Source organism: Sus scrofa, chromosome 5 (genome assembly GCF_054392235.1).
Source record: "Sus scrofa isolate SSC_HxYL_T2T_F1_AM1 chromosome 5, Sscrofa_HxYL_maternal_Yorkshire_Landrace_v2.0, whole genome shotgun sequence".
Lineage (NCBI taxonomy): Eukaryota > Metazoa > Chordata > Mammalia > Artiodactyla > Suidae > Sus > Sus scrofa.
The window spans coordinates 38,330,200-38,348,810 of NC_139387.1; the positions used below are offsets into that span (position 1 = coordinate 38,330,200).

The window sequence follows — 18,611 nt, forward strand, 5'->3', positions numbered from 1 at the left end:
TAGTATAGGTATTTTCCCTGGGTATGGATCACTTACTGTGTCCTTTAGTTGGGTATTAATTTCTTTAATTACTGAGGCCAACTCTTTAAAATTTGAAGGTGTGAAGGGCAAAATAATAAGCATACGTTGCCTAGGTAAAGTACTGTAAATTTTACAAAGGACTTTGCTGTCTCAGCAAGGGACCATGGTGTAAATGGTTGCTGCTAAATGTCATGTAAAGGAGAATACAAGCTTAATAACTGAACATAAGCCCATTAAATAAATACATTTTGATTCTTGCATCCATGTTTTGTATTCTCTCTCCCTTCTACCTACCTACTAACTCTATAAAGTACTCACTACTCTCACCCTGCCACTGAACTTTCCAGGACACTCTACTAAGAATCCCACCTAGAACTGCCCTGCTCTTGTCATCTTTATAGATCTTTATCAAAACTCCAAAATATTCTTCATCAGAATGTCCTGAGTCAGATACAGTAACCAATGGTTATGTGTCAATGGATGCTACCTCTCTAGACAAAATAAGGTAAGTTTCATAGGAAGAAAGACAAAGGAATTTTAAAGAAAAGAAGTTGTTTTATAAGAATTTTAGGGGCTGATGCAACTAGTGAGGGAGATGCTTTGAGACACTTAGGAACCTGTAGTACTCTTTCTTTAAGTCACGCCACCAAAGGAAAGCCTACCAAGAGAATAAGCTTTAATATAGTAATTTATATATATTCATATATCTCTTGTCACAGTGTGCCTTTTTACATTCTATGCTCCAAAGGAATCTGTCAAGCTAAAGACATACATTATCCTGAATTCAAGTTGATAAGTATATTTATGAAAATTATTTATTATTAATACATGATTAATTAGTTTCAAAGATCCTGACCAGTGTTTATGTAACATGACTTCCCTAATCTTGAATTCTTTCTCATTGTATTTTTCTTCTGATTATTAAAAAAAATTGTTGTAAAAATTTAGAAAATACAGAAAAGTGTAAATAAGCAAAAAGCAATAATCCAAACACATAATCCATTAGCCAGAGAGAATCACTGTTAATAGATAGGTGTATTTCCTTTTATTCATTTTTCCCTAAAAGTATAACAATGTCAACTATTAATTTTATATATATATGTCTCAGTTAACCAATATCCTAAAAAAAGTGCTTATCTGTCCTATGTATACAGCGGGTTTATGCAATGATCTTCCTCTTTTTAGATATTTAAAGTATTTCAAATTTTAATTACAAGAAACAGTGAGAAAAACAATGATTATAAAAAATCATTCTCAGAGTTCCTGCTGTGGTGCAGTGGAGTAAGAATCTGACTGCAGCAGCTTGGGTTGCTGCAAAAGCATGAGTTCAATCCTGACCCAGTACAGTGGGTTAATGCATCTGGTGTTACTATAGCTGCAGCACAGGTCACAACTGCAGCTCGGATTCGATTCTTAGCCTGGGAACTTCTATATGCTGTGGGTGTGGCCATTAAGAAAAATTCCCACGTCTAATTATGACCATAAAATTCCTATGCAATTACTGGTTAAAAAATACATATATTTCAATATTCTTGATTGTATAGTGGAATTATGCTTAAGTAGTAGAAACAGTAAACAAATGGGTAAGTATAAAAATATATTTTTTTCTTTTTAAAAGACATGTGACTTTTTCTTTTCTTTTCTTTTTTTTCTTTTTTTTTTTTTTTTGCTTTTTCAGGCCGCACCCGGGGCATACGGAAGTTCCCGGGTAGGGATTGAATCAGGGCTACAGCTGTCAGCCTACACCACAGCCACAGCCACTCAGGATCTAAGCTGTATCTGGACATACGACTTTTTAAAGAAAAAATTAGCCAGTGTATTGATGGAATTAAAACAAACATAAATGTAATGTATATGACAATAATTATACTAAGGAAAAGGGGTAAACAGAATTGTATTATTGCTGGTTATCTATATTTTATCTGGAGTAATTCAATACAGCTCTAAGTAGGTTAGGATATGTTAAAGATGCATTTTTTTAAACCCTAGAAAAACTTAAATAATGAAAAGAATGGCCATTAGAAAGTCACCAAAGGAATTAAAATGAAACATTTTATTTTATTTTTCTTTTTTAGGGCCATGCCTGCAGTATATAGAACTTCCAAGGCTAGGGGTAGAATCAGAGCTGCAGCTGCAGGCCTATGCCACAACCACAGCAACACGGGATCCTTAACTCACCGAGAGAGGCCAGGGATCAAAGCTGCATCCTCATGGATATTGCTGGGTTCTTAACCTGCTGAACCACAACAGGAACTCCAAAATGAAATATTTAAAAATATTCAATTAACACAAAAGAAGGAAGGAAATGAGAAACAGAAGAACAACAAAAAAAATCAATGAGATAAATAGAAAACTGCAAAATGGCAGCTCTAAATACAGCCATTTAAAAAACTGTATTAAAGCAAACAAAGTAAACACTCCAATCAGAGGGCAGAGATTATAAGAATAGTAAAAATCAAGCACTAACTATATACTGTCTATAAGAGATGCACTTCAATTTTTTTTTTTTTTTTTTTTTGTTTGGTTTTTAGGGCTGCACCTATGGCATATGGAAGTTCCCAGGAGCTACAGCTGCCGACTTACACCTCAGCCACAGTAATGCCAGATCCGAGCCACGTCTGCAACCTACACTACAGCTCATGGCAATGCCAGATCCTTGACCCACTGAGCAAGGCCAGGGATCAAACTCGCATCCTCAGGGATCCTAGTTGGATTCATCAATCACTGAGCCACAACGGGAATCTTGGGATGCGCTTTAAATACCAAGACAAATAGGTTTAAAGTAAAAAGATAAAGGTACCCCATGCAAACACTAAACACAAGAAAGCAAGAATTGTTAACTATCATCAGGCAAAACAGACTTTGAGAAAAAGAATGTTACTAGGGACAAAAAGGGATACTTCAATAATGATAAAGGATCGATATATTATAAAGATATGACAGTTATGAATATGTATGTAGTCTGTGATGAAGGGTAAATTCTCAATGAAAACTCCAGTTTAGGGAAGGAGGAGCATGAATTCTGGGTAGACAGCTAGCCATTTCCACCACAGGCAAATTACTTACCTTCTTTGTAAAATATGATAATACTTTACAGGGTCATTGTGAGAATTAAGTGACTGCCCATAGGAAGCACTTAATCCCATGGGTTGTTGCTGATACTATTGCTACTATCATCTTGTGGCTGACTACACAATACTCAAAACAGTCACTGAGCAAAGAAAAGCTCCGGTAAATTAGCTGTCCTTCTTTACAAGGAAAAGAATCCCTGAAGGAAGTTTCCGTGTGGTGCAGGGGGTTGAGGATCCAGCACTGCTGTAGTTGTGGCACAGGTGGCAACTGCAGCACAGATTCCATTGCTAGAATGTCCACTCGAGTGTCACAGAATCAAAGGTATAGAAATGGGCTCCGGAGTTCCCGTTGTGGCTCAGTGGTTGACGAATCCAACTAGGAACCATGAGGTTGCGGCTTCGATCCCTGGCCTTGCTCAGTGGATTAAGGATCCGGCATTGCCATGAGCTGTGGTGTAGGTTGCAGATGCAGCTCGGATCCCACGTTGCTGTGGCTTTGGCGTAGGCCGGTGGCTACAGCTCCAATTCGACCCCTAGCCTGGGACCCTCCATATGCCATGGGATCGGCCCAAGAAAATGGTAAAAAGACAAAAAAAAAAAAAAAAAAAAAGATATGGGCTCCAAAAGAGGAAAAAAATTATTACAGATAGTTGGGGTGGGGAAAGAGGGTCTTAAAGAGAACTTGGATCTGGGAAGAGACTAGAGAGAACTTTTTTTTTTCTTTTGAGGGCTGAACTTGAGGCATAAGGAAGTTCCTGGGGTAGGGGTCTAAATGGAGCTATCGCTGCTGGCCTATACCACAGCCACAGCAACAGGGATCCGAGCCATGTCTATGACCTACAGCACAGCTCATGGCAATACCGGATCCTTAACCCACTGAGCAAGGCCAGGGATAGAACCCATGTCTTCATGGATACTAGTCATTTCCACTGAGCCACAAAGGGAATTCCTAGAGAAAACCTGTATAATGAAAAGATTAAGTTTGCCTTGTGGTGTGAAATGTTGCCTTTTCCTCCACCCATCAAGAAAATATCAGCAAAATCTACGTTATTCACCAAATTGGTTCAGATAAAGTTAAGCAGAGAGTAGAAACTCCAAAGAGCAACAACATCATAAATATGACAGATGCTTCTTTCTTGTTTATGTAAGAGAAGTCAAGAGACGGTCAGTCCAGGGTTGCTATGGAAGCTCCACACCATACAAAGAGCCTTCTAGTTTTCTGCAGTTTTGCCTCAGGTATAGTTCTTGCCCTCTTGGTCCATTATGATTTTAGGAGCATCAGTCACCACAACTATGTTTCAAGCAGCAAGATGGAAGCAGGAGAAAGACTCCTTCTCTTTAAAGATTTTCCATTTTCTTTTAAGATTTACCACAAAATACTTCCTCTAAAATCCCACTGGCAAATACTCATATCACATAGCCACTCCTACCAGAGCTCTAGGCTAGGAAGAATAGCCTTTTAGCTGGATCATAATGTGCTCAACTAAAATTTAGGGTTCTCTTACTGAAAAGGGAGGCTTTTGTATTTGTAGGTGTGTTATCTGTACATGTTTATGTATGGAAAAAAGATGTGCATGATAGGTGGGTTTACTGAAAGTAAAGTGAAAGGCTGTCAATAAGAGTCAGTTTCACAAGAATTAGGTCATAAAAAAGATGTCCCCCTTCCTTCTCATAAAATTCTTATTACAGTTAATTATTCCATGTCAGCTTGCTTCTTATTCTTAGCTCTTAAATTAGATTTAACTTCATTGAAGGTTTGGTGGGCTTACAAGTAGGGTAGAAGATGCAGCAGGAAACAAACTGCATAAAGATATTGCTGTAGGGCAACAATAAACATTTTTTTGGTGGTAGTAGAATAGATCCTTAAGTATGATCCCTTACCCAGTCTAATGTCATAAAGATCTGCAGTTCTGAAACTCTTTGGTCTGATTCCTCATGGGCTGCTTCAGTTACTGAACTTGGGCATTTGTGAAGTACAAGGACAGCATAAGGGAGCAGCATCCACACATTTGTATCCTTATTTGGTGTGCAGATCCCCAGCACTGCTTGTTTGGTAGTTAAGTGGTAAACTAAAGCGAAAGCAGCCTTGAAAGGAGTTATTTTCATCAGTCTTTGGATTGGATTTTATACACTGCTCAGCTCAAAGGGAAAAAGAAAATGCTATATACATCTTCAGTAGTTTTCCTGCACTCTCCTTCTACCACATTTTTGTATCATTAAGCCAGCCTGACCTGTGTACATGCGACAAGAACAAAAAGAAGAGCTAATGAAGTTTTAGCTCTGTTCAAGGTTATCACCCAGTATCATGTATCCTTTTATTCAACAATTATTCACCCAACATTGACTATGTACACAGGCATTGTTTTCAGCGCTGGGAATATAGCAAAGAACAAGTGCTTAAAGGTCTTATCAGAAATGCCTTTCCTGAAAGTCCCCTGCAAAGTGGTTTCCCTCAACCACTCTGTATTATTTGTTTTATCCATATCCTCTTTTAGCAATCTGTTTGTAATTTTATTTCTTTCAGTCTTAACTCTAAGTTCCACGAAGGCAGGGAGATTCTATCTGCTCCTTTTACTACTTCATCCCATATCTAACAGACTGTGATATATAAACACTTAAATATTTGACTAATTAACTAAAACAATGGACCCTCAATACATACTTTGGTTTTTCTAATTAGAGTTCAGAATTTAGACTAAAGAAATCCCCCCAAAAAGCTTTGTGAAAAATCTTTTTAAATAACCGAATCATTCAGTTGGTAAATGAAGTCAGCATTTTCCACATTGATTCTAATAACCAGTGTGTGCTTTATATAAAACAATTGATTGTTCTTATCTCCCAACATAATTCCTATTTTTGTTTGACAAACACTACTGGACTTAATTTACCAGCAGGTGGCACTCCAAAGTAAAGCTGAAAATACTATTACTAATTTTAACTTCTAAAAACCATCTTTAATCGACATCACAGATTTCTAAATTCATCCTAATATTTGGATCCTAACTATTTACAAAGCATGATAAAGTTAAGAGAAGATGAGTTTAGGAATCAGAACTGACTTGAAATGATCTTGGTATTAGCCATGTATGATCTTAATTAAGTCAATCATTTCTTTCAGTTTCTTATCTGCAAAATAGGGATAATAATCCTTATTTCACAGGATTATTATGAGTTATATAAACAAATTATGTAAAAGCACCCTGCACATGGCATGTACCAAATAAATATTAGTTTCTATGCCTCAAATAGTATATTCAAAACTTTTTTTTCAAGGATTTGTTATAACAATTTTTTCTAATTTCAACTTTTTTGGGGGGGGGGGTCTTTTTAGGGCTGAACCTGTGGCATAAGGAGGTTCCCAGGCTAAGGGTCAAATCAGAGGTACAGGTGCCGGCCTACGCCACAGTCACAGCAACGCAGGATCCGAGCCGCATCTGCAACCTACACGATAGCTCATGGCAACGCCTGATCCATAACCCAGGGCAAGGCCAGGGATGGAACCTGTGTCCTCATGGATACTAGTCAGATTCGTTTCCTGAGCCATGACAGGAACTCCCTAATTTCAACTTTTTTATGTTGAAGAATTCTACTATTCTATTAACTATCTAGTAAAGTTAAATTTTTCCTTATATTTTGCTTTCTACACATGCCTAAGTGAAAGTTACAAAGTTAGATCAGTAAGTAGCTAAAGTTCTTTCTAAAGATATAATTAAAGAGACTAAGTAACAGGTTATTTGTATCTCAAAAATATACATTGCCTATCTTGATTTACACATGACTTTTTGAAACTGGCATGAAGCTCATGGGTGGGCACAGTGCCCTATAAACAGATGGATATGAATGCTCAGGTGCCAGGAATCCATCCTGGCCACGGTTCATGTAGAATGCTAAAATAGTGACAGTTCCTGTGATTGGTCATCTGTTCCTAGAGATAATTAAGGTTATTAGAAATAGAAAACAAATTCTGAAACATAAGATATTTATTCAATCTTGATCAGAAATTTATAAATATTTCATATTCAAATATTTTTGGTGTCCTTTAAATTCTATCAGCATGCATCTGATATACATAATCTTTCTATGGTTAAAAGCTTAAAAAAATACCAAGCTGCTTTTCTAGTTTCTCCTTTCTAGTTCAAATTAAGTACAGTCATTCCTAAAACTGAAAGATTACTAAATTATATAGTAATTATATTTGTAAAGATTTAACAATGAAGATGCTCACTTTAGCGGTATTTATAATAGAGAAAAACTGAAAAATGCTTAGATAGTCAACAAAAGAGGAAAGTTAAATAAACTATTCTATCTATACAATATCTAAATTAAGTGATATCCAAACTAGACCATGCAGCCACTGATACTATGTGCTGGGAAAATATTTAAAGAAATGGGAAATGATCATAATATTTTATCATGAAAAAGGTATAACAAATGATTATAAAAAATATTTCAATCAAAGACAAACTAAATAGATTTGGGGGCTCTTTATTCTACATTCAGAATTTGGTCATTTCTTATCACTTCCTCTGCTATTGCTCTGATCCATCATCTTTCACCTAGACTATTGCTATCGCATCCTAACTGGCCTTCCCGCTTCTGCTTCTTGCCCCACTTCTGTCAGCTCTGCTCCAAATCTGATGGATTGTTAGCTCACTCAGAGTAAGTTACCAAAATAGCTTATAATCACCTAGGTGATTGAAACCTGTACCCTTCTCCATAGGACTTTCTCCACTCTCACTTCATTCTCTCTCTTACCTTGTACCCTGTTGTATTCCCACCTGCTCACTCCTTTCTAGTCTTCTGGTTTCCTTGTTGGACCCTGAACACATCAGGACTTTGCATGTGCAGTTCCCTCTTGCCTGGAATGCCCTCCTTCTCACTAACCCCCTTATTAGCTCATACTTTCTTCCTCCAGGTTTCCCTTTAGTCACCTTTTCAGAGAGGATTTCCTTTCATCCTATTTAGCTTTACAATCCTTCCCTACTTCCAACCCTATTCTGGACTTTCTATGTTGCTTCTCTGCTTTCTCTTTCTCCCTAGTACTTAACCACATCTAACATATCAAAATTTTACTTAGGTATTTTTGTCTGTGGCCTGTCTCATCCTCTCTAGAGTTTAAGTACCGGGGCTTCTGCTCTACTTTGCTAACTATTATCTCCATCCGGCACACAAAAGATAGCAAGAGAGAGGGTAGTGTGAGAAGAAATTTCATTCAGGATCCAATTTCTCAAGGCCAAGAATAAGTTTTAAAATTCAAGAGAGCAAGTTAGGGGGATTGAAAATTAAGTTCTGTATTTATATAGCCATTAAATTTGTTTTACAAAGAACTGTCATAATAAGAATTAATAATGCCTACTTATCAATTTCATCCACTAATCAGGTAGCCATCCTAAAAATTCAAGCCATAATTTTTTTAAAAAATCAAGTTAGGGAGTTCCCATCGTGGCGCAGTGGTTAACGAATCTGACTAGGAACCATGAGGTTGCAGGTTTGATCCCTGCCCTTGCTCAGCGGGTTAACGATCCGGCGTTGCCATGAGCTGTGGTGTAGGTTGCAGACGCGGCTCGGATCCTGTGTTGCTGTGGCTCTGGCGTAGGCTGGCAGCTACAGCTCCGATTGAACCCCTAGCCTGGGAACCTCCATATGCCGCAGGAGCGGCCCAAGAAATGGCAAAAAGACAAAAAAAAAAAAAAAAACAAAAAAAAAAACAAAAAATCAAGTTATTTTGGAGTTCCTGTCGTGGCTCAGTGGTTAACAAATCCGACTAGGAACCATGAGGTTTCGCGTTCAATCCCTGGCCTCACTCAGTGGGTTAGGGATCTGGCATTGCTGTGAGCTGTGGTGTAGGTCGCACATGCAGCTCAGATCCCACATTGCTTTGGCTCTGGTGTAGGCCATCGGCTACAGCTCTGATTAGACCCCTAGCCTGGGAACCTCCATATGCTGTGGGTGCAGCCCTAGAAAAGACAAAAAGACAAAAAAAAAAAAAAAAAAAAACCACAAAAAATTAAGTTAGTTTGACTTTCTTAACCGTTGTAAATTTTTTAAGGAGATAAAGAGTATTAAATCTGTTGTAATAGAATAGGTTGAAAAGTTCTTGGTCAAATTCCATTTTCCACATTATAAGAATATGTAAAATAAACTAAGCAAGCTTGATTAAGCACACTGCAATTTAACTGCTGTACTTTTTAAGTTCTAAAGCCATACGCTTGTCTGACAAGTGTGATTTTTTTCCCCCTAGCTATTTGTCTGGTGATTATTAATGATCAAGCCAGTGAAGCTGTTATTTGACATATTTGGTTCCTTGACTAAAGCATAACTTTTTACTGAGGCCAAAAGGATGTTCTAGTGAAATGATGATCATTTTGGCTGATGTCATTAACTTACAGAAAGTAAGACCTATGGCTACTTACTAAAGCTTCATCCTTTTATTAGAACCGAAAATAACATTTCTTCTTAGAAAATCTAAATTTACATCCATTTAGAAAAATAACAAAAATTATAGTTTAATCGGTACTGATTTCTGAATTTTTAACATAGCTAAACCTTTTAATTTGGACTATGAGAAAATATGCTAACAATGCTTTATGATTATGATATCAAATAATTCTCCAAATAAAACCTTAATAAGCATAGGTACCCTTAAGAGCTCTTACATGAGACAGAATTAGAAGTCATGTTAGTTGCAGCAGACTTCTACTAAGGATTTTGATTATGTATCTTGAACTGATATAGAGGGCCAGGTTCAGGGGCATGCATTCTGTGCAGAAGCATAGGGTTCTGTGCTTGGCTGTATTATCAGATTAACTACTTGACACCCTTTTAAAGTAGAGTTCCCTTGACTTTGAGAAGATTATACATAGGAAAAGTAAATTTCCATGGAGAGTGTGTATAGGTAGAGGGAAGGTAGGGTGAGGAGAAATATGGCAGCCATAAATTCTGAGAAACTAGAAGTCAGTTGATTGAGATGGCTCAATCTCGCCACTACTTGTGAATTTAAATGTTCCCCTGAGGAGTTCCAGTTGTGGCTCAGTGGTTAACAAATCCGACTAGTAACCATGAGGTTGCAGTTTGATCCCTGACCTTGCTCAGTGGGTTAAGCATCCGGCATTGCTGTGGCTCTGGTGTAGGCCAGCAGCTACAGCTCCAATTAGACCCCTAGCCTGGGAACCTCCATAAGCCACAGGAGCAGCCCTAGAAAAGGCAAAAAGACAAAAAAAAAAAAAAAAAAAAGTTCACCTGAAGCTCTACCCAAAGCTAATGGGTCAATGTTGTTAGCAAAAACTTAGGGAGCACAATATCCACAACTCACCTTACTCTGCATCAGGTTAACTGGCTAATCTTTCTGCAACTTTCTAGTGAAAGCAGTTGGGTTCCTAGGTATTAGTACCTGATTTCTCTAAGACTGAAGTCTGTCTTCTCTTACTCCCAGTCTACTGTGGAATTGGAGCACCACTGCAGGGGAAAAAAAAAAGAAGTACTCATCAGGGATAAGACTCTAAAGTGAGTAAGGGCTAGGTGTCAGAGGTTAACTTGTTTTCCTAAGGACATCTTCGACGAAACTGATTCTGACTCATAATCTAGATTAGCCTCAGTAGCTGAGGACATGTATAGTTGGGTAGAATCAGGGAACGCATCACCTTAGTTACTCAAAGATTAAGTCTATCATAAGTCAGGATTCTCAGGGCTGGTTTTAAAATACAATACTCATATTTTAATGGCCAGAATGTTTCCACTGCTATATTTAATATCTATGCAGATTAGAGGGGAAAAATGGAACTGTGCCCTCCCATTTGCATAGTTGTTGATAGAAAAACATTTTGGTGTCAATATAAAACAAAAATATTTGGGATTTGGGGGCTAAACTTTATTTCTAACTAATACTATTCATGACCAGCTTTTTATAGCTAAAAGCCAGTGATTGGCAGTTTGGGTACCTTTTTTTTTTTTTCTTTTTTTTTTTTGGTAATAGAATTCCAACTGCCACAAAGAAAGGAGGAATGGTGGAAAGACTGACTCCTCTTCTTCTCTAGCTCAGTGAGGCATACTATATGAACACTCTCCAACTCAAAGAGACTCCAATTTGAGTATAATATAATGTTGTATACTATAGTATGCAATATATTTTCATTTACACTTCATTTCTGACAAGTCTACTCACCAAATGCGTAGGTCTCCCCCATTGCGCACTCGCGCACACACACACACACCCCCAAAGCAATTCTCCAATTCTCTACAAACACAAGCTGGGTATCCTACAACTCAATTATGACACTATCTACCTGGACACAACATCAGATCCCACAGGTTAAGGATTCAGTTCCACAAGACTGCCTCTACTTCAGATACCAATCAGAAGTTCAGGTTGTTACCAACTGGCTTTATTTGTTTATTTTCTTTTTAGGGCTACACCTGCAGTATACAGAAGTTACCAGGCTAGGGGCTGAATCAGAGCTGCAGAGGGCTGTGCCATAGCCACAGCAACTCGGAATTTGAGCTGCATCTGCAACCTATGCCACAATTTGAGGCAAAGCCAGATCCTTGACCCATTGAGCAAGGCCAGGATATCACATCCTCATGGATACTAGTCAGGTTCTTAACCTGCTGAGTGACAACGAGAACTCCCTCAACTGGCTTTAAATTGGAGGGTCCCACAATCCCTTCCTTTCGTTTGATTAATTTGCTAGAATGGCTCACAGCACTCAGGAAAACAGTTTACTTAATAGATAACTGGTTTATCAGAAAAGAATATATGATGCAGGAACAGCAACATAGAAGAGATACACAGGGCAAGGTATGGAAGAAGAAGCATGGAGCTTCCATGTGCCTCCAGGTATACCATCTTTCCAGCACTTCCACATGTTTACCAACCTGAAACCTCTCCAACCCCCTTCTCTTGAAGTTTATGGAGATTTCATTATAGGAGGCATGACATTGAATCGTTAGTCATTGGTCCTTGGTGACTGATTCAACCTCCAGCCCCTCCCCTCTCCCTGGAGTTTGGATGGTGGGGCTGAAAGCTTCAATTGTCCAATAATGTGGATGCTTCCCTTGGCAACCAGCCTCTATCCTTTGGAAGCTAAAAACAGACACAAGATAGCTTGTATTAAGTGTTAAATAAGTGGTATAGAAAATCAGTTCTGAATGAGAGGAACACTGTAGACTGGACTGGAAAGGAAGAATTTTATGAAAAAAAAAAAAACTAGTTAAAACTAGTTAACATTTTTTTTTAGCCAATAAAACATATTTCATATTAGTAAAAGAGTATATAAAATGTTTAAGTTTATAAAACACTTGTGATCTTTTTTCATTAAGATACTGTATGTAAAGTTATAAAAAGTTGCCTATTACTCAATACTGATTCAAAAGTACAAACTAAGGAGGTGAAATGTAACTTTGTCTTTACAAAATTAAAACAGCAATTTTGGAGTTCCTGTCGTGGCTCAGCAGTAATAACCCAATTAGTATCCACGAGGATGTGGGTTCGATCCTGGACCCTGCTCAGTGGGTTAAGGATTTGGCATTGCTGTGAGCTGTGGTTGTAGGTTGCAGATGTGGCATGGATCCCAAATTGCTGTGGCTGTGGTGTAGGCTGGCAGCTGCAGCTCTGATTCCACCCCAGTTTAGGAACTTCCATATGCTGTGGGTGCACAGCTTAGGAACTTCTATATGCCGTGGGTGCAGCACTTAAAAAAAAAAAAAAAAAAAATTAAAACAGCAATTTCAAAATGGAAAAGATTTAGTTACCATGTCTCTATGGAAAGTTGTAACTGTCTAGTTACTTTTTTAAAAAGTTTTGTCTTAAAAACATAAAGATTAGGAGTTCCTGTCATGGCTCAGTGGTTAACGAATCTAACTAGGAACCATAAGGTTGCGGGTTCAATCCCTGACCTTGCTCAGTGGGTTAAGGATCCGGCATTGCCGTGAGCTGTGGTGTAGGTTGCAGATGCAGCTCAGATCTGGCATTGCTGTGGCTCTGGCGTAGACTGGCAGCTACAGCTCCTATTCGATCCCTAGCCTGGGAACCTCCATATGCTGCAGGAGTGGCCCTAGAAAAGGCAAAAAGACAAAAAAAATAAATAAAGATTAGATGATTTTACTTAACTCTGCAGAAGAGCAGATATTGTATGCAAATTGATGAGGGTTGACTTTAAACAAATTTATAATAAAGTTAGCAATAACTGGAAAATACATGGAGTGAAGCAAAAATTCTAATTTTATTGAAAGCACTCATAAAAGTCCACTTTTCTAACTACTCATATTGACCAATCACTTTGCTTGTTAGTCCTGCAGTCAATTTCTTGGATGAAATAACTAATCTACCTTGTTTTCCATTTTATTTTAATTATTTTGGATCTCTAAGATAATTTGAGAACACCATTACTCTTGAACAAGAAAGAACATAGTAGTGAACAAGAAAGAAAGGATATTAAAAAAAGTATGGAAGTTTTTTTAAAAAGTTAAAGACAGAACTACCATACCACAAAAACACAAACACAAATTTGAAAAAAACCCCCACAAATTTGAAAAGATATTTGCACCACTATATTCACTGCAGCATTATTTACAAGAGCCAAGATAAGGAAGCAATCTTAGTGTCTACAGATAGATAAATGGATAAAGAAGATGTATGCCAAATCTATATGCATATATACATATATACGTGGCATATATAAATATACATGCATATACATACATATGCATACATGTATACATATATATGTAGCATGTATATATACATACACATACAATGGAATATTACTTAGCTATGGCTAAGAAATGAACTCTTGCCATTAGTGACAACATAGATGGATCCAGAGGGCATTATGCCAACTAAATAAGTCAGACAAAGAGAGGCAAATCCTTTATCATCTCAGTTATATGTGGAATCTAAACAAAAATGATCAAACAAAAAATGCAAACAGACTGAAAGATACAGGGAATACACAGGAAGTTGCCATGCGGAGGGGAGTGGAACGTTCAAGATACGTGAAGAGGATTAAGAAGTACAAGCTCCCAGTAATAAAATAAGTCACAGGGATATATTATACAGCATAAGGAATATGGTTAAAATATTATAATAGCTTTTATGAGGACAGATAAAGACTTATTGATCATTGTTATGCATTTATATGTTAAATTACTATGTTGTATACCTGAAACTTACATAATATTGTACATCAACTATACTTTGATTACTTGCTGAGTGACCTACACATGACAGTATATAAAAATATATACATTTTGGAGTTCCCGTCATGGTGCAGTGGAAACAAACTCAACTAGGAACCATGACGTTTCTGGTTGGATTCCTGGCCTCGCTCAGTGGGTTAAGGATCTAGTGTTGGAGTTCCCGTCGTGGCGCAGTGGTTAACGAATCCGACTAGGAACCAGAAGGTTGAGGGTTCGATCCCTGCCCTTGCTCAGTGGGTTAACGATCCGGCGTTGCCGTGAGCTGTGGTGTAGGTCACAGACACAGCTCGGATCCTGCGTTGCTGTGGCTCTGGCGTAGGCTGGCAGCTACAGCTCCAATTCAACCCCTAGCCTGGGAACCTCCATATGCCGCGGGAGCGGCCCAAGAAATGGTAAAAAGACAAAAAAAAAAAAAAAAAAAGGATCTAGTGTTGCTGTGAGCTGTGGTGTCGGTTGCAGATGCCGCTTGGATCCCAAGTTGCTGTGGCTGTGGTGTAGGCTGGCAGCTACAGCTCTGATTAGACCCCTAGTCTGGGAACCTCCATATGCCACAGGTGCGGCCCCCAAAAGACAAGGAAAAACACACACACACACACACATTTTTAGTCATGCTATTTTTAAGTGCATTAAAAAATGGTAGTGACATAATCTGAGGACAAAAATTTTATTTATCTATCCATGTATCTATCTATAATAGTGGCTATCTTTTAAATAAATGACAACATTCATACCCTCAAGCAGTATATATAATGATGGGATATCATATCCACTCTATTTTTATAAGCTAAAAAAAAAGTCTTGAGTAAAAGACAGTAACTTCCTTGAAGGCAAAAGCATATGTATGTGTGTCATGTATGTATGTGTCAAGCTGTTCCCTCAGATAGGCACTTAACTCACCCCCTCATCTCTTTAGATGGTGGCTCTGGTCTAAACTCATCATGACCCACCCTGACTATGCTACTTACTAATGAAACCTATCCTTCTCCCAGTATTTCTAATCTCCCAGTCTCTGGTCTACTTTTTCTCCTATATTACAAATTACTTTCTATCACAGTATACAATTTATTTATCATGTTTATTATTTACTGTCTTTTCCTGTTATAATGTAATCTCCACATAATCAGGGATCTCTATCTGTTTTATTCACCAGCATATGGCAAAAGCCTAGAATAAAACTCAGAACATATCAATCATGCGATAAAGATCTGCTGAATTAAGGTGGAACGAAATGAATGAGACCAGAAGCAACAACAACAACAAAATCAAACAGTTTCTATGAAGATATAACTATACATAGCAATATGCTATTTTTTGTAAATGCAAGTTACCTGTGTTTCGTGGATGGGGTTGTTAATAGTAAAAAAAGATCTGTCTCTAAAGGATATGAAATTCATAGCCTAAATCATGTCTATCAAATAAACTTGATGCAACTTCATTTCCTGCAGATCTCTTGCTCAAACGTTACCTCCTTGGAGAAGTTGTCACTGACCACCTTATCTAAAAGAGCACCCTATCCCTTTGTCCCTCTCTAGCCCTTATCTTGCTTCATTTCCTCAATAATTCTTATCATTGCATAATGTTATGTTGAATATTTATTTGTTTATTGTCTATCTCCTCCAGGCAAATGGGGATCTTATCTGCCTTCCTTACTGCTCTATTTCCCTGTGTTTGGATCAGTGCCTGGCACATAGTAAATATTTGCCAGCACTGAATGCACTGGAAATTTGCATGCATTCATGTTGTTCTTCATATGAGAATGATCCAATTGTTTGTCTCCAAATCTAAAGTTGCCCAGCAATCACTTGTATTATTACCCCACTAGTAAACAAACAAAAAGTAACAATTGTTCTTCATGCTTCATTTCATATTGAGTGAGATGGTTGAAAGGTGTGAGTAAATACATGCTAGATATTATTCCACCAAAGATCAATTAAATTTAGTATTAATCTGAAAGATTAAATCCTTAATCATATTAGATGAAAGTTTTAGATTTACTCTTTTTTCTGGGTGAAAATACAACTTTATTGAATTATAAACAAAGACATCTAAAATTCTGTGAAATTGGTTTGATTTAAAAACTTAAGGCCAATGTGAAAGAAAAGAGGTAGTGCAGACTCTTTTGCTCTTAAATTCTGCTTTTCTGTTTAATATCTGGACTCGTAGACAATGTCAAGATTGAATGACACAGCTGCCTGTCATTGTAACAGGTAGCAAATGCAAAAAGGGGGACTTATAAAAATACTATTCCGTAAAGGGTGTTGTTTACTTTGCCTGGGCCCCAGAATTTTCACCAAAACTGTCAGTTACAGATATGCCTCTAAAACACTTGCAAAGATGTTTTAAATTTCTGAAATTTATAAAGTTCACAAAAGAAACTGATAAATTATGGAAACCACACTTTGAAATGAACTAGATAATTTAAGCATAAATGTTTTTAAGTATTTTTGTCTTCTTTACTAAAATGTTTCGAACCGTTGACAGTATAGACAAGAAATGTCCTATTTTTTTCAATAACTATTCCCAATAACATCAGGTAGAACTTCGCTTTTTCAGAATGGTGGCTCCTTTAATAATCCTACACATACTCTGATTTTCAGCCACTTTATCAGAGCAGTCACAATCTAAGATTAAGGAACCAGTCTTAGAGTTCCCACCATGGCACAGCGGAAACGAATCCAACTAGGAACCATGAGGTTTCAGATTCAATTCCTGGCCTCACTCAATGGGTTAAGGATCTGGAGTTGCCCTGAGCTGTGGTGTAGGTCGTAGATGTGGCTTGGATCTGGAGTTGCTATGGCTCTAGCATAGGCCGGCAGCGACAGCTCCAATCAGACCCCTAGCCTGGGAACTTGCATATGCAGCAGGTGTGGCCCTGAAAAGACAAAAGACAAAAAAAAAAAAAAAAAAAAAGACAAAAAAGGCAGTCTTAACTTGAAAGCTGCAAACTCCATCTTAGTTCAAAACTCTTTTCCCCTGTTCCTCCCACCTATCCATCCCCACTGTAGGTAATGCTCTGGTATTTGGGGATGGGGGAAAATCTCTCAGACACCTGCTTCTCCTCCCTCTTCCAGCCTTAGTGCCCATGGTTAGTGGCAGAGGGAAGGGATAGAGAAAAGGGTAACCACTTCCTTACTGGAGTTCCTGGGCCAGGGATCAGATCTGAGCCACAGCTGAGACCCAAGCCACAGCTGCAGCACCGCCGATCCTTAAGCCACTGTGCCATGCTAGGGACTGAACCTGAGTCTCAGTGCTTCCAAGACGCCGCCAATCCCATTGTACCACAGCAGGAATTCTTTCAGTAAGGCTTCTTCGAGGGCACCTACAGGGGTTTACCACTATCTGTTTTCCTGATGGTGGTTATCTGGCTCCAGCTAACAGGATCTCTTTTGTTCCTCTTGCTGCAGTGCTTCCCTCTTGTAGTCAGCCCTCATACTGACAAAATGACTCAAGGTCAGTTTTCCCTCTAGGGTATTCACACCATCCGTGGGAACCCCATTATTCATGCCTCACTAAATGATGGGCACAAAGACTACTTCCCTGTGGTCTTGGCCTCTCTGTTTATCATTCTCTTTCCCTTACTCAGCTTCAGATTAGCAAGTCCCATGGCCAAGCAAACATCCAACAAAGTAAAGAAATGTCCCCTTCTTTTATAAACCCAATCTTTAGAAGTGATTCTCTTCAAGCACCCTCCAACTTAATTACATATTTGAAACAGCTTGTCCAAGAACAATGCTTTCTCTAACAGGCCTTCTCTATATCTCCCATTTTTTTGACTAAGAGTGGACAGGAGTGGTGGTGGTGGTGGCAATAGGGCTGGTTGTTGACACTACTCATTTAATGCTGTGTGGTTAAAGAAGCATAATAAATATGTCTGGTGTTGGTTCATTCAGAATAAAAGCTTTCTCTTCCCTATGCTACTACAGTTAAGAGGTTTTTGTTTTAAATAAGATTCCTTCGCTTTTAGCAGGAAAAACTAGTTTTGGGGATAAGGCTTCGAGAAAAAGTCTTCCCTACTATCAGAAGTCTTATGTTTTATGATTTCTTTTTGTACTACACTATCAAATATCTCCTCAAGGGTAGCTGCTGAGTTTTTATAAGTGATAAATTGGCTGTTTTTCTGGGTTTTCCATTTTACTGTTCTGTGCCCACTTATGTAAGTTATGCTTATGAAAAGTTATTGCCTAATTGTAGGCTGCTTTTTTTTTTTTTTTCCTTGTATTTTTAGGGCCACAACCATGGCACACGGAGGTTCCCAGGCTAGGGGTCTAATCGGAGCTGTAGCCGCTGGCCTACACCAGAGCCACAGTAACGCTGGATCCGAGCCAC

The 18,611-nt window shown here is 38.2% G+C and overlaps 1 long non-coding RNA gene across 50 annotated transcripts in view; it reads right to left on the reverse strand.

The window, feature by feature from the left end:
- LOC102168027 (uncharacterized) overlaps positions 1–18,611 on the reverse strand; it is a 204,251-nt gene that overhangs the window by 167,177 nt on the left and 18,463 nt on the right. For 6 of the 50 annotated variants that reach the window (XR_014803600.1, XR_014803616.1, XR_014803628.1 and 3 more), the window contains exon 3: positions 10,483–10,547. The exons of 41 other annotated variants lie outside the window; for them this stretch is intronic. This is a non-coding gene — a long non-coding RNA (uncharacterized LOC102168027). Of the gene's footprint in view, positions 1–10,404; positions 10,548–18,611 lie in introns of all 50 variants that reach the window. 3 more of the 50 variants (XR_014803604.1, XR_014803618.1, XR_014803595.1) reach the window with 1 other exon arrangement.